Source organism: Leptidea sinapis, chromosome 18 (genome assembly GCF_905404315.1).
Source record: "Leptidea sinapis chromosome 18, ilLepSina1.1, whole genome shotgun sequence".
In the NCBI taxonomy this organism is placed as follows: Eukaryota; Metazoa; Arthropoda; class Insecta; order Lepidoptera; family Pieridae; genus Leptidea; species Leptidea sinapis.
This window is the reverse complement of record NC_066282.1, coordinates 1,317,930-1,330,442: the sequence shown is the minus strand read 5'-3', so window position 1 is coordinate 1,330,442 and position 12,513 is coordinate 1,317,930.

Below are 12,513 nucleotides of genomic sequence, written 5' to 3'. Positions count from 1 at the left end.
TGGTTGTTTTTGTTGACTTCACTAAAGCATTTGATACACTACGATATCACACGCTATTTTCAAAGCTCAACCAGGCAGGTATACAGGCGCCCTTGCTGGAGTGGTTCCGCGACTATCACAGCAACCGAAACACCGTCGTGCGCATTAATGGCCAAGACAGTGATCAAATACCTACGCTGAGAGGCACCGCACAGGGCTCGATATTGGGTCCTACCGAATATTTAACTTAGGTCAACGAAATGTGGAACATATTCACGAGCGGCTCTGTATACCAATTTGCCGATGACACATGCTTAGTGACGCACGGTAGAAACATCAAAGAGGCACAAGAGATTATGCAAAACAATTTTGACATTCTATGCAAATGGGCCCATGACATGGGCTTAGTTATTAATGTAAGCAAAACAAAACTTTTACACATGCGCTCCCCATATTCAAAAAGTGCCAATCCTACAATTATTGCTCATACGCACACATGTTTGCACGGCGGGCCCGTGCCGGAGCCGTGCGCGTGCGGCCCGCTGCAGCTCGTGGACCAGCACACCTACCTTGGCCTTGTTATTGATGAAAATATAAGCTGGAAGCCCCATATTGAGTACGTATGTAATAAGCTACGATCTCTGCGTTCCAAAATAAACATACTTAAACATAAAGTACCATATAATACACTAAGACTACTATATTTTTCTTTGGCAGATTCAGTTATAAGTTATGGAATAAGTAGTTACGGACGAACATACAAAACATACATAGATCAAATCTACAAACTACAACTTACTACACTTAAAACGATAATACCTGCATACATATATAAATTTAATAATAAAATCGACGTTTTTAAACATTGCAAAGTGATGTCTGTCTTTGATAAAATAGACATGGCGGTAGTTCTGGAAGAGTATGATAAAATTAAATTATTAGTAAAAAAATTAGGCATGATAAACTGCGGACCGGGGTTAATCAAACCAGATATATTTTACCTAGGTATGTTAATCTTTATGGCAAAAGGACGTAGGAATACATGCTACCTAACATATTAAATAACTTACCTGAAGATCTATACACAATCATTCTCAAAAATAAAAATTCGTGTAAATACGCATTTAAAAATATGTAGTATACACTAAGAGGAAAAAGGGATGTAATGGCTGGTGTTAACTGTTCTTAGTATTTATGTTTATGATTTTTTTTTTCATCTTTAGTTATTTAACAGTATACCTTCTTATGTATAAAAATAAAATATTGATATAAATAATTCTTAAGTACAGTAGTTGTGAGCGAAGTGATGCATTTGCACCACGCATAAACCTACACAGGTTTCTGTGGCGCATCTTAGCCTTAAGTTTTCATTGTACTCTTTTTTTTAATATGAATAAATAAATAAATAAAAAAAATAAAAAAAAATTAGTCAAGTTAGTCTGTGGAGTGGGTAGTTCCATCCGGTCATTATATTCGTGAACGGGCGCTACTGAATTATGGCTGCAAGATCCTCTCATCAACAGTTGAGCTTTTTTTATGAAGAATATTATATTTATAAAAAATATTTTATATGTTGGTAGTAATACGAGGGGAGGTCAAAAAGTTCGCGGAATGACTGGGAAAAAAGATGAAATGATACATTATGTTATTTTTCCTTTTCAATATATTCCCCCTTAACACGAATACATTTTTATATATCGTATATACGCCTTACAGCTTTAACTTTTTATTTCAGTGTTTATACATTGATTCATCTACGACCACGTTTTTATTACATCTTTGTAACCGACTCATGTAAGTTTAAACGATTGAGTAAGTATTTTTGTTGCATCACTTTGCATATTTTGTAATTATATGAATTTGTATTATTGATAAAGTTGTAATAATATATTTAAAACTGGGACAATGAGTTTTGTGCCAACTCTACTCATCAATACACAATTTTACGGTAATGTTTAATTTTATTATCGGAAAATTTGACGAGACAAGTAATATGGTTAGAAGGTAGATCATTAATTGCCGGCAACGCTCCTGTGATTCCTCCAGTGTTGCAAGAGAATGTGGGCTGCGGTGATCACTTGACATCAGGTGACCCGTACGCTCATTTGTCCTCTCTTACATAAAAAAAGATAGATGCCTACACCTGATGGTAAGATCCTGGCTTTTAAATTCAGTGTCGCTCAAGATTATTAATTGAAAACAAAATTTTACAGCGGCATTAGTAGGAGGCTCCTTTGCACAGGATGCCGAAAAGATTATGGGTACCACAACTGTGCATATTTCTGCTGTGAAGCAGTAATGTGTAAGCATTATTGTGTTTCTGTCTGAAAGGCGCCGTAGTTAGTTAAATTACTGGTCAAATGACTTCTTACGTCTCAAGGTGAAAAATTTTAAGTTATGGGCAGGGCGTATCAATTACCATCAGCTGAACGTCCTACTCGTCTCGTCCCTTACAGTCATAAAAAAAATTACAAGCGCCCAGTAATTTCACCATCGACGGCGCCCTTCAAACCCAAACACAGATATACTTGTAGCGGTACCTTGCCGGAAATCTGTACAATAGAGCATCCCACAGGTATCATTTACCTAATGGTTAAATTTATTTTTAGTGTAATTTTTCACCTTAATTTAAAATGATTTTTCAATTTAATTTGTTTTAATGTTTCCTCCGCACAGAACTCATCCGACTACTAGATAAATAAGGTAACAAAATATATCCAATCTTTTATCTTTATTTTGTACACTTACGTTCAAGTTACTGCCTAAGAATTGTATTTGCCTCAGTGTCTGAAGAAAAAAAAATCATTTATTAATTTAGGTCAAAACGATCCTTAAAATTTGATATTAATGTCTAAGATTCACTTCCGAAAAGGTAAGCTTCAATAAGAAGTGGCAAAAAACTCGTTGCCACTCTTTTAGATTTATACTTACAGTTTTAGCATTTTATATTATATTTTATACAATACTAGTTGACCCAACAGACGTTGTGCTGTACACACGTTTTAAATTTGAAAAATCGGTCCAGCCGTTGGGAGGAGTTCACTAACATACACATGAGCAGGAGAATTATATTATATGGGCGGAATTGAGAATCTAAACCAATCTCAAATTCACTGAAACAAACAAAAAAGTCATCAAAATCGGTCCAGCCGTTTAGGAAGTAGTTCAATTGTGAATCTAAACCATTCTCGAATCCACCTGAATACACACAGAAAGTTTCATTAGAATCGGTCCAGCCGTCTAGGAGGAGTTCAGTGACATACACACGCACACAAGAATTATACATATAAAGATATGTAAAGTGATGCACTAAAATTACTATTGAGTAATTTTTGACTTACTTATGCTTAGGCTTAATTGCAAATTTAAAAAAAAACATTTGATCAATCATAAAAAAAAACTCAAAAAAGTAACTACATACATGTATCACTTCGCACACACTGTAATTAAGGTCTAAATATGCAAGCAAAGAATTATTATATATTTAATACCGCTCGAATTATCATAAAAAATTTAAGCAAGACTCAGTTATATATATATATATATACATGTATCAAGATTAATGTGCAATAATATTAGTGCTTGTGAAATATATAGCGACGGTAAATAGCTTGGCGGTTTTGAATTATGGTGCTTTTATTAAAAAACTTTCGCGAGGGAACTGCCGGTTTTAGCCGTTGATTCCCATCAGTAGCCGGCAAGTAAATTTCTTTTATAAAAATTTAATCCACGGTTGTGTCTGACTTGCAGATGCAACACTAATATCGAGTTAATACAATAAGGGTAGGTAACCCGGTTGTGGCCATTTTAAGAGTTTTGCTCACTTTGATGATTCATATTTTATAGTATATTGCTGTCAATTACAATATTTTTGTTATTAAAAATATATTAAATTAGCTTGACAAATATATTTTTGTAATAAAATCAAACAATCAATTATTTATTTAAAAAAAATGATGCAAGTGTTTTCGTGCCATTTTAGGCCATAGTCCAGTCATTTAAGCTTAAATTAGGTAAGAATCTCGGAATTCGAGATACCCAGCTGTAAGTCTGTAAATACTTGTATATTTACACCCTAAAAGTTGTCTCAAAACCTACATATAGTAGGGTGTAAGCAACTATTAAAATTCAAGGTCAAAGGTCACAAAAATCGGTTTTTTGCGCTTTTTTTGGCGTGGTGAACTTACTATAATGACTGGACTAACAGTCATACCCCATTTCTGGCCACCTCATGTATCAATTATGTCCCATCACGAATAAAACACGAATAAATATTAAATTAATCAACTTTATTGCCCAATTGCACAATATTTCTATGTTTTGTTGTTCAGGTCTTCCTGGTCATCTCATAGTATTGTTAGTATATAACACCATTATGCAATTTCGAAAAAGCTTCTATATTTGCGGTCTATTTTTTCAGGAAAGTATTCCCCTTCATATTAAATTAACATAAGAGTCTGTTTTAATGTTCGGGACACATTTTTTTACTGTTCATCGAGTTTTCTTCGACTTAAAGGTAAGTCTGATTCAGAACTTGTCTCATCAGTCTTACATCTTTTCCTTTTTTGCACTTTACTTCCTTCTCCTATCATTATGTCACCATTCCAACAACTCGACAACAACAGCTAACAATTCATTGCATTCGCTTTCACCATAATAATAATAAGCCAATTTATTCTGGCACTATGTACATACAATAATTTATTCATAAAATTTATAAAATATCTCTAATTTCGGCGTGCATAGGCCTCCTCCAAAGTTTTCCAGTGTTTCCTATCTCGCATGACTCACCTCCAGTTAGGACCCGCTGTTAAGTTTATTCATCTTCCCACCTGGTAAACTGCTCTCACCATACTTCTTACAATCTTCCGAAGAGTTTTCTTATATTTAATTTTTATTTTCGCGTCATTCTTCCTTTTCGCCTTTCTTTTCTATCTTTTACTTTTCAGCTTCTTACATAAAATCCCGCCATTTATCCGACATTATAACAGAAGGAAAATATATTGCCTTTAAAGTACTCTTACTTTTACTTCAATTTCATATTAAAATTATAAAAAAAAATCGATGACTACAAATTATCAACAAAAAAGTACCTGTTTACACCTGGCATTTGGCAACCTTTATGATGCGGCTGACTGAGAGCTGGCAACACTATTTTTTTTGAATTGTTGTCATATTTTTTTTTTAAAATGACGTACAATTTATTAAAAAATCATACATACTCATCACACATAATTTACATCAGAAAATTAATTATTCTAAAATAAATTACCGGTACTTACGGCCAATTTTTTATAGGCAACCTATAGCTAATACATTGCTTACTGCCTAAACATTCATTTAAAATTAGTTTTATAAAAAAAACACGCAGCTGCAGAATCAAGCGGTGAAATATTCCGCTACAGCGTTATTTTTTTGTTGAATATTGGAATAATTTTCTTTTCACTTGGTCTGCTTTGATCGAACTTGACCCATATTTCTTACTTGGCATTCAGCTTCAACTCTGAAAATATAGGCCAGAACTGGGTTACTTCGTGCACCACTTTTGGCCAGCCATGCGGCGAAAGATAGAGTATTTAATTTTGTTTTGTGCCATTAGTGGCCACATGCACGTAAACTCACTTATTAAACGAATATCAACAAAATAACTTTACATCCACATAAACAAAACATAGACACAAAAGAAATGCGCAAAGATTTAGATAATAGCAATTAATTCTCACCTCCTCGTCTAATGGATTTTGCTAAGACACATCTTACAGCCGGGAACAGAAAATGGCGTACTATTCTAAGTAAAGTTTGACATCTGAAAGCTGTGAACGGTAGGGGTGTTAAGCTATGACGATTTAAATAACCAAGTGGCCAAAAAGGGCCCAGTGGCCAAAACCGGATCACCTGCCCTACATTAATTTTATAAATTTTACCATTAGGTAAAGGTACCCGGAAAAGTTGAACTTTATTGAGAAGAATTGGCAAGAAGCTCATAGCCACTCTCCTAGATCAATTTTTACAGCTTCAGCATTTTGCATAAGAATTTTAGATGCAATCTATGCAAATTGGATAGAGTAAATGTTTCAACTTGTTGAAATGAAAAATAAAAAATGTCAGCTAATGAGTAAAACCTCAACATCTATAGAATAAATACATAGTAATAATCATCTGGTTCGAAATATAGAGGTTACATACTTGAAAAGATATCTGAGATTTGTTTTGTCTTGCGTGAGTCATTGGCATACGTCTATCGTTTTTACAGTGTTGTCAGGATTTATAAATTATTTCACTGAGATTTAGGATTGGTCTCCGTTGCGCTCCAATCAGATACCGCAGGCGTAGTCGCAAAGTATAAGGAGGCGCACTAGAGCCTCGAACAATGTGTGACGTTGACGTGCTACATGTTCTGTTAAACTTTGCTAAAAATTTAAACTAAAATGCCGGGTAGTAAAACTTTGTAAAAATAATACTACAAGAAACAAGATGGACACTGGGATCACATATCATCAGTAAGTATTTGGTATTTTATTAATTTCAACGTAAAATAACACGAAGGGTATGAAAATTTGAAAGATACTGTTGAGTGTCAAGATGCCACGCACACAAGCATCTAATGGTACGTTTGCACGCTTGCCAAGCCTTGGCAAACTGCAAACAGTCCCAAGCCTCCACAAATCTCGTTTGGCGTTTGAAAGGCGTTTATACGCTTGTGAATGCGTCAGTCTGCAATATACATCCAAGCATGGCGGACACCGAACTTGTGACGGCTATTGCATTTGGTTTAACGTACTTTTATTTGAAATGTAAGCAAAGTGAAATAAAAAAAAGGAGAGCTCGACGACAGCGAAGATGGTGGATGAAAAAGATTCATCATAATCGTACCAGGTAACTACTATTTTGATTTAACCATTATCTGTTGCAGTTGAGTTATGCCACAATACTTACGATATATTTTATTTGTTACAGACAATTTATAGAAGAGAAATTTAATGAACTTTTATATGAACCATCTGGAGAGTTTGATAACTTCTGCCGAATGAGCTATTCTGATTTTGAGTTTTTACTGCAAAAAATTTCACCAATGATACAGATGAGTCGAACCGCGTAACTGCACAGAGCACGTAGTAGCGATATTTAAAACAAAACTTATATTAAATGTTTTGTATTTACCCATGTATATAATATATACAGTATAGTACAACGTTAATACTTCTTAATTAATTAAATAAAAGTGTTATTATTGGTGTTTTCTAACTGTGTTGTGTTAAATTTTAATATATTGCAATTTGAATTATTTTAAAGTACCCACAACATTTGTTTTGAAAGTGTTACACGTTCTGATATTATAATTATTATATTAAGTAGTTTCTAAAACAAATAATGCCTAACAAGTGTCCTGATTGTGGGATTTTCTTCGCAGTGGCTGACAGTTCTAAGTGCAGTAAGTGTTCTATTCTATATCACCGACAGTGCAACAATATCAGTCCTGATTCGAGAATCAGTAATAAATGGGTATGTAAGTCATGTAAAGGAAGATCAAACAATAAAAGGGTAGACTGTAACCGGTCTCAGGATGGCGAAGATGTCACCATCGATTCTGAACCTAGCGAGACCCCGTGTCTAATTCGAGAAATTCAACTGTTGCGCTCAGAGTTGTCGGGCTTTAGAGTTGAGATGACAAAACTGTCATCATTGGTATCTAAATTTAATACAAGGCTCGATACAATAGAACAACGGGTGTCAAATCTTGAGGACGCCTCAAATTTAATTAAATTCGAAGACGTCCAACAACAAAATGCTCAGCTGAACAGTTCACTTGATGCGTTACGGAAGCGACTCAATAATAGCGAACAAGAGCGACTACTGAACGACGTAGAAATTACCGGAGTAGAGGAAAGTGCCTCCACTTTCCGAGAATCTCCTCTATGTCGTCATCACCGTAGTGCAGAAGATAGGCCATCGGCGAGCGTGACATCGTCAACGTGCACCGGCGCGGGGCCCTGCGGGCCGCGCGGGGTGAGGCGACGTCGAGCGGGCCGGCGGGAGGTGAGGGCACGCGCCCGCGAGCCATAGTGTGTAGGCTCGCTCGCCGACACCTGCGTGACGAGCTGCTGCACGCGGCCCGGGTACGGCGCCACGTTGATACGTCGGGGACCGGCATAGGTCACAAACCGCAAAGGTTCTACGTTAACGAACATTTAACATTCGATAATCGTAACCTGTTCTATAAGCGTTTTATCTGGACTCGTGATGGTCAGATATATGCTAGACGAGACAGTTCGTCTAAAAAATTTATAATTCGATCAGAGTCTGATTTAAAAAAGGTTTTTTGTGTTTAATATTTATTTGTTATTGTCAGTTAGATTTCAGATTTGTTAGTTTTTTTAATATTTATTTTAATCTCTATATGTTTCATTTTAATTTTATATTATATATTTTTTCCATAGGTTTCTTAGGAGCGTTTAATTTTATGAATGATATAGTAGTATCGAATTTATACAAAAGAGTACTGTGCGGCAAATCTAAATATTATTTAAATTTTAAATTTTCAAATGTGGTGATGAGTCACGTTTTGCGTATTAGAAATTTATTATATTATGTTCTCAATGTTATTGAGATAAATTACATCAAAAATAAAATGCGGTCTAAAATCAGCTATATTATGCAGTTTAAAAGTTATATATCAAATGAGCTTTATTCTTTTATAATATTATATAATTATCTTATAAATTTAAAAGTTTCGTTATTGTATGGTTGCTTTAATGCTATAGTTTTTGATCGTTATTTATTACTTTAAATACACATATTCAATATACTACTTTAAATATATTTATATATTATTTAATTATTATATATAATATTATATTTAAAAATTATGCCAAATAGGAAGGACAAATTAAAAATTGGGCTACTTAATCCGGGATCCCTTGGCACAAATCACGACGAGTTTCTCGTAGCAATGGATCGGCACAACGTGGATCTGATGTGTATCAATGAGACGTGGCTGCGCGCTGGGCATGAGGGCCTCGCTCCAGCCCCGGCTGGCTACAGACTGCACCACGTGCCGCGCCCTCCCAGCGTGCGCTCGCGCGGGGGTGGTGTTGGCTTTTACGTGAAGAAAGATATTTCGATGCGGATTCTGTCGCACCCTATTGCTCCTACGGTTGAACAAATGTGGCTCAAGGTCGAGGTAAGTGGTAATAAGCTTGTAGTCGGTACAGCATATCGTCCTCCGTGGATGGACCCTGAGACATTTTTTGATGCGTTAACGGAATCTTTGGGATCGTTTGTCTGGTGTGATAATGTCGTTATATTGGGTGATTTCAATATTAATGGGTTGTGTAACAATCATCCGAACTTTAAAAAAATTGAACTTTTTTTAAATTCGTTTAATCTAATACAGCACGTCTCGACACCTACGCATTTCACTGCTCACTCAGAAACACAACTAGATTGTGTGTGTGCTAACACAACACTTTCTGTCACACATGTTGTTGTGGATCATATAGAGGCATTAAGTTCTCATGCGTATATCACATGTATCTTGGATTTTCCCAAGCATCAAATGAAACCAAAATTTATTACCTACAGACCCTTCAAAAATATTGATAGAATTCGTTTTCAACAATCACTGGACAGCATTACATGGGACAAATTATTATTAATGAATAACGTAAGTGATATAGTTCTCAATTATACTAGTATTATTATATCATTGTTTGATTTTTATGCACCTAATACAACACGATTTACTCGAGATACTCAATACCCTTGGATTACGTATAATATAAAATTGATCATGAAAAGGCGGGATGAAGCATTTAAAAGAGCTCGTAAAACTAATAATGTAGCACATGTACAGTTTTATAAGGACTTGAAACGTTATGTTCCTCAAGCACTGCGTCGTGAAAAACAAGTATACTTTAATACATATATAAACTCCAATATTAAAAAACCGAAAATATTGTGGAAGCATATTAAGGACCACATTAGGCTAAAACATAAAATTTGTAATTTACCTCATCATCTTAATGATCCAAATTAAATCAATTCCCACTTCCTTCAAATTCCACGCACTGGCCATGTGACATTATCAACTCTGACTTACTATGAATTTCACAGACATAGTAATACAACATTTGAATTTAAAACGATTGATGATATAGTACGTAAAGCTCTTTTTGAACTTAAATCGCAAGCGATTGGTATTGACGATATTTCACTTGACATGTTACTACTGACAATGCCTAAAATACTATCCGTACTAACACATATAATAAATGTCTCCTTCCAATCTAACTCATTTCCAAACTTATGGCGTCATGCTATTATCCGTCCTGTGCCTAATAAAGACAGCCCCGATGACTTTAAAGACCTCCGACCCGTTAGTGTTCTTCCTTGTCCTTCTAAAATAATTGAAAAAAATTGTTTATAAGCAATTAATAAATTATTTAGAAACCTATAAAATTTTACCAGAACATCAATCCGTGTTCAGAAAGAAAAGAGGTACCATGACTGCACTCTTAGACGTAGTTGACAACATTCTAGCAGCTCAGGATGTGGGTAAAGTGACCATTTTAGTATTGCTTAATTATTCTAGTGCTTTTGACACCTTAAATTTAACTCTATTGCTATCAAAATTAGCCTACTATGGACTCAGTGAAAATGCTATACAATGGTTTCATAGTTACCTCAGTCATAGAACTCAGATAGTTGTAACCACAGAAGAAGATGGTAAAGTTCGCTATTCAGAGTGTAGTAACATGAAAAGAGGAGTTCCACAGGGTTCTATATTAGGCCCTCTTTTATTTATTTTGTATAGTGCGGACATATTGCAAAATATAAAGCACTGTAAGTATCAAATGTATGCAGATGACATTCAACTATATTTATCTTTCAATCCTCACGACATAGTTGATGCAATCAATTTAATTAATTCAGATTTAAACGAAATTTACAAATGGTCAGAGAAAAACTCATTAATTCTCAACCCAGCTAAAACAAAATATATGATTTTCGGTACACAGAATGGTTTAAATACAAATGAGCGATACAATCTTGATATAAAAATTAATAATTATAAAATTGAACGTGTGCATGAAGCAAGAAATTTAGGACTGATAATGGATGAAAGTCTGCGATTCGAGAAATATATAAACTTGACAATTTCAAATTGTTTTTATCGTCTTAAAGTGTTATATAAATTAAGACAATACTTAAATTTAGAAACACGCATACGTCTGTGTGATGCTCTCGTCCTTTCTAAATTTAATTATATGGACACCGTTTATGGCCCACGACTACTGAGTAAAACTAAAAATGCCATACAGCGAGTGCAAAATGCGTGCGCTAGAGTTTGTTGGAATATTCCTCCCCGTAGTCACGTTACACCATATCTCAAAGAGGCAAAAGTACTCAAGATGGACCGAAGAAGGCATTTACACCTTGCTGTGTTACTCTTTGGCATAATTGCTTGGAAAACACCAGCATACTTATATCAAAAGTTAGAATGGCTTGGACAGCATAAAGCAAGGAATATGGATACGAGGTCAGCTTTTCGTATATTAGCTATTCCTGGCCACCGAACTGCTGCGTTTCGGGGAAGTTTTAGATATCAAGCCACCAAGTGCTGGAATGATTTGCCGTGGAGGTGGTGTTCAACTTAGTAATACCATTCAAAATTTCAAAATAAAAACTAAAAATTACCTACTTAATGATATTTATAAACCTGTTTAACTGCTTGTACCTCTTTTAAATTTAATATTATAATATTAACATTTATAGTAACCATAATATATATTAAAACTTATTTATTATTAATAACCTCATTTTTTATGATTTTTCCGTCGTTAAGATCTAAATGATCTTCTTTTAACGTTAAATTTTTTTTTTTTTAAGTTTATATATATTTTTTTAAGAGTTAAATTAAAAAATTAGATCTATACTGCATTTATTTATTTATATTCACAATTATAATTTAAAAATTACTAGTCGCTGCTACTCCCAGACTCAATAATGTTGGGGCTACTGAAAACCAGTGCTACATTGGCACCACGCTATTGCAGCTTTTTACTGAGTTAGCTCCATTTGGTGAAATTCACTGCCGCACAGTACCTTTTTCGTTTTAAGCTATAAATTGTATTATTTAATTTGTTTTATTTGTTAGTTCTAAGAAATTATTACTTATTTTGGTTTGTATCATTTTAATAATTGTGTGGTGGTGGTTTTTGTTATCAATAAAATTTTATTCTATTCTATTCTATTCTATACAGACTTCAGAGAAGCTATACCAGCCAAATTTCGTCTTGCCATTACGCTACGATTTTTGGCATCTGTCTCTATGATATCAATAATCATTCGTGAAGTTTGCCGAGCTCTTAATGAAATTCTAAAGGATCTAGTTAAGGTAGGAATAAAACAAAACATTATGTTATACATTTATTTAGATTTTAATAGAATCATAGGAAATCTGTTCTATGAATGTATGTTAGCCGACTGCTTTATTGTTTAATTATTTATTAATTTAAATAAGAATTATGTCGA